The following is a 5,385-nucleotide window of genomic DNA, read 5'->3' on the forward strand; positions in this document are numbered from 1 at the left end:
ATGATATGGAAACCTTAGAAGTAGGATGTCCCGATAAGAACTTCCGGTGCAAATCGAAAGTCGGGTCATTTCAATTTAAAAATTTTCCCCCAAAAGGTGTTAGATAGATGAACGGAACGACTCTGTTGTTAAAGGAAAAGTATGATGTAGGATACAGTATGATACAGGGGCAAGCCACTACTAATTTGAGGTGGAGAGCATATATTTTAGATTAAATAAATTAAAAATATGATTAAAAATTGCAGTCCGGCATTGTGACGACGTCACAATAAATAATTGCTGGTTATTATAAGAATTTAACTTAAATTTTATTCATTATTTTTTCGACACACAAATAAAATGAAATTTTTATAAATTAGATTCAAGTAACAATGATTAAAATGAATTTTAAAACTCATACAAACCATATATGATTAAATAGATTTGAAGATAAATATCCAAAATAATAAAATGCAAACAATGTGAATTTCAAAAACACTCGGAGGAAGTCGAGGACAAAGAAAAATTTCGTTTCATTTGTACATCTGAATAAATCTCGATAATGACGTTTCCGCTCTACATCTAAACTGAACATATAAAAGACGAAATCGAGAACAACTTTTCGCGAATCACAAGACATGAAGTATCAGATAATCTTCCTGCTTCTTGCAGCTACGCTGATTTTGGTGGCTTGTCAGGAGGTAACTCCTGATAGTTCTACTACCGAAACAGGTTGGTAATCAAACCTAGTCACGTATAAAATTTAGTAATAAGTATTTAAAGTATTGTGACATAAATGTCCGTTGTATTAATTTAATAATTTCTTGTCAGATATATTAATTAAAAAATATGCTTATTAAGTATACAGCTCACCAGTGGCGAGCGGTTCTGTCGCTAAACACTGGGAATTCGGTCGCGGGTTAGGCGCTCGGACGGGCTGGCCACGTGGAGTTTTCCGGGTTTTCTCCACGTTTGTAACACCTGAATAGGGGCCAGTTTCCCTTAAAAGATCTCCCGGGAGGCATTCTTTCCCTTCGCACAACACCGCGCTCCAGAGAAGGCAACGGGGAACCGCTCTGAATGTAACTTCCCCGGGATGCACCATGGAGCGTTACTAACCACCTATTAACCCGCGCCAGGTGCTCGCCGACGTCAGGATGTTTTGATACGGCACGCAGAGATTAAGTATACAGTATTTTGTACTTATTAATGCAGTATATTAGAAGAGCATAGTTGGGCAGACAATAAAATCGAATTATATCATTTTAAGTAATCTATTATTTTGTTTATATTAAAACATTTTCGATTAATTTCTATAAAATTATTTACTCGAATTTAATATTTATTCTACAGATGGTGCTGAACCAGCCCCTGGTGATGACGAAGGAGGTGAAGAAGGTAAAGCAACAGGTAAAGAGAATGCCTGTAATCGAGGAAAAGGAAAGAAGAAAGGCCTGAAGTGCCCTGGACAAAAATAGAAATTTTCATGTGTCAAAAAATGATAAAATAATTGATTTTTGACATTAAAATGTACTAAACCCTTCTTCGGTGTTGTTGGATATTTCCAAATTAAACGGATAATAGTAAACTAGCAGATAGGCCCGGCGTTGCTCGAGCAAAAGTAACGATAGCGAAGATTAAGATTATTACGTTATAGTTAACCTTACCCGTTTTCACAGAATGCAAGAATTGGGTTACCCTGTTTCCAGATTAATTAGAGAAGTTTTAGGTGGGTCTAAAAATATCCCGCAAAAACGAAAAAAACTGCAACTGCGTCTTGCACGTCGCATTCTCTTAACACTTCCATTGTTGATGGAAGTGTCAAGACTTAATCCTGTCCTCCTCCCCCGTGGGGAGGAATTTCGAAAAATCTCTTCTTAGTGTGCGTTCTCGTGACGTACTGTATCTTGTGTACCAAATTTCAGCTTTCAACTCCTAACCGTTTGGGCTCTGCGCTGATTATTATTATTATTATTATTATTATTATTATCAACTCGTCTCGATTATATATATAGATAGTTGATTATAACAGTATTTTTTTTTAATTTGAAACGTATCAAAGTATAACTGCTAAGAAATATAAACATTGTCGCAAAAAGCCAACAAAAATTTTTTTCAAAGAAATATCGAGTAAAAAATCTTGTTACGGACAATGCATGGAGGGGAGGAGTGGGATGGGGTGTCCAGGTTTTCGTGATAGTCTATATTAGGATTTCTCATTTCCCGGTGTTTTGTTTGTCCCGGGATAGAAATAATTATTTTTAAGATATACAAAATATCATGAAATCAAATGATATAATTATCTTTTATTTTTTAAAGTAATTTAATACGTTCTGCAACCTCCAAAATCATATTAATAATGCTGTGTAAGATATCTATTAGAAATTACCTTTGAATTACGTGGAAATTTTTACAATTAGAAAAAATTTATTAAAGTTTGCTGGAAACTGCATACAACAACAACAACAACAACAACAACAACAACAACAACAACAACAACAACAACGTCTTTGAATTGAGTTGAAAATTTTAAAATGAACTTAGATCAAACTTCTAACTTGAGGTAATTTTTGTTTTTTAAATAAAACATATAAAAATTTACAATAATATTTTGTATTAATAAGATTTTAAAAACCAAAGATGGTCAATACTCCGATCACTCAATCTGGTACTTATTTAACTAATGAAAAGTCCTGCAACCAAGAATGCCCTTTTCGATTCATTTGGGTGGAATCGTCTTTAATGAATTTAAGAGACGACGGATGTTATCTGTTTTTTCGCCCATAGCCCGGAAGATTTCTAGTTCGAGATTGTAATACTTCTTTTGCTCTCTAGGATTCTTGATTTGTCTACCTCGGCTGCTTTAATAGAAACATCAAGCTTATAGCTCGATAATTCGGCAGTTCGTTCGTTTTTAATAATCAGATTTATGAAGAAAAACTTCATACTTGCAGACCTCGTACGCGTTTCTATCTTTGCCCAATTTGCACAACCTGGTGTTACGCAGTTATTGAAGCTACTGGGCATGGTTAGAAATTAAGACAGCATAAGCACAATTATTCCAGATATTACAGGTTCCGACAAGTAAAGAATTTTCAGAGTCCTGCCACAAATAAGCTACGTATTCATTATTGACCATTTGTGACCTGCTATAACAAGCAAAAATTAAAAAAAAAAACTAATAAGTAGGTTTAAAATTGATAAATACAAATATATTCTGACAGTTTATGAGTTAATTATACTTTCTATTTGCAAAATTTCCTCAACCTTAACACAAAATAAGAAAAGTGAATTTTTAAGAAATTTGCGGATTTCCCGGGTTAAAAAGACAACCGGGATCCCGTTTGAGAAACCCTAGTCTATATTATGCTTCTAGTCCCAAAGAACAAGTATGAAAAATTTAGTGCAGATCAGACAAAGGGTTTACGAGTTAATAAGGGGGTGATATAACGGTGAAAGTACTGATTAAAATTAATTGCAAAACGTCACGTCACACGGTAGTCGATTGACCAATAAAATGTTAAAATTTAAAAACTTGGCTATAATTTTATAAATACTCGATGTTTTAAATAAAACTTTCCAAGGAACCGCCAAAAAGGTAATCGGCTCTCGAAAGAGCTATTTAACCCGTACCACTTCGGACTTAGACCGTGTCCCCGACTCCAACGGACGAAGTCTCCCCGTGCCTTACAGACTTGTCAACGCCACTGTCCCGGGGCCATCTTCGATCGACCATCGAAGAACCACATCGACGCTCAGGACGTCCGAACTGCTGATTGTTATAAAACAAACTATTTTGTACATAGTGTATGTTTATTTTATGTTAAAATAAACGGTTTTTGTCAGATACTTGTCGTCTTTGTTTCTACAGCCACTACCCATGTACGAATGGACCCTAACTTCATAAATCAAACTCTTGCCCTGCCCTGCCTAATGGCACCACAGGGTTTTTTTTTTTTTTAACTCTTTCCGCCCTGTGGGCACTAAGAGGGCCTCTTTTAGTAGGCCCATTATGGGTTCGGCCAGGCCCACAATGGGGCGACCGGGTGGTGAGGGACGGGGCCCGACATATCCGAACGGACCACCCCCCGAAAAATTCCTGGGGATTATTCGACCCGTTCGGATTCGATCCCGGGTCCCCCAGAGCGGTAGGCTGCCACCTTTACCGCTCGGCCATCCGGCCGTCGGCACCACAGGGTTAGAAGAGACTATGCCTTAATAATTGGCTTGGTCTCGTACCGTAAGGTAGTCTTTGACTCTTTTAGTTGGGCCACCGGATACATCTTTCCGGCTCCCATCCGTTCTCTTAGGTCCAACGCACTAACATTTGCATTACTTTTATATATATGCAGCCTGTACTGCATTTTAGGTTTGCTCTGTCATGATTAGCTCACATATTAAAACATTATAACATTCAGACATTACTTTATATCGTTCCGACATCGGACAGCGGGGCTCTCCTCCCTACAAGTAGGAGGCACCCTGCCCAGTGCGTCCTCTGAGCTTTATAGATCAAGTAGATCTATAAGTCTTACCATCAAATCCTTTAGTCTCTTAAAGTTTCCTTTACTAGCTGCTAGCGTTCTAAGCACTTGTTCAGGGGGCATACTCCAGTTGACCTGGTCGGCCCCTAGGCGGAAGTCCTCAGTTAGAGGACAGTCAAGCACGTAGTGTCTCGTGTCTCCGCGAGGACACCCACAGGAGCAGCTACCATCTCCTTGTCCGAATTTGGACTTGAAGTGGGGAAACCTCTCGTATCCGGTCAGTATTTGCGTTTTATACCAGCACAAACTCACTGGAGTAAGGCCAACGTCAGGCACGAAGGCGTAGGTTAGCCTACCTACTGCACTCTGAGTCCAGCTCTCTTGCCAGTATGTCATCGATCGCTGCAGTAGAGTACCTTTTATGTATGTGGCCGAGGGTTCCACCGTCCTCGTTAGAAATGGGCCCCTAGCCCCTGCCTTGGCCAGTTGATCGGCACGTTCGTTACCCAGGATCCCGATGTGACCTCGGACCCATCTCAAAGCAACGTGTCGCTCGTGCCTTGTCCTCAGTACACTACCTCTGATCTCCTGTACCAACTCGTCTCTGTGGTATCCGTCGCTTAAAGCCTGAAGCGAAGACTGGCTATCTGAGTAAACCGTGACTGGCTCTGGTCCGAATGGACCCTAGGCCATCACTGACGCGCAATGAACTGATTGCCCCTGGAAGTCGGCTTCTTACAGAAACCCAGCTTTCCCATAATCAAATGTCATGGCACGGCCCTGTTTCGCACGTGTGCATTATAAGTCAACCAATAGTCCAATGCAGTATTCCAATACTGCTACCTCTGAAGCCACCAAATAGTAGCTTCAGAGGTATCACTAAAGTTCTCTGGGACTAACACACTCACTGAAATGATCTCTC

At 39.4% G+C, this 5,385-nt stretch overlaps 1 long non-coding RNA gene across 1 annotated transcript; it reads left to right on the forward strand.

Annotated features, from left to right (window-relative positions):
- Positions 1 to 541: 541 nt before the first annotated feature.
- On the forward strand, positions 542 to 1,522 carry LOC136978656 (uncharacterized). The gene is made up of 2 exons (XR_010881262.1): positions 542 to 711; positions 1,333 to 1,522. It is a non-coding gene; the product is annotated as an uncharacterized lncRNA (long non-coding RNA).
- Positions 1,523 to 5,385: the final 3,863 nt, after the last annotated feature.

The sequence above is a fragment of the Centruroides vittatus genome, unplaced genomic scaffold (assembly GCF_030686945.1).
Source record: "Centruroides vittatus isolate TY-2023 unplaced genomic scaffold, ASM3068694v2 contig_549, whole genome shotgun sequence".
Taxonomy (NCBI): Eukaryota; Metazoa; Arthropoda; class Arachnida; order Scorpiones; family Buthidae; genus Centruroides; species Centruroides vittatus.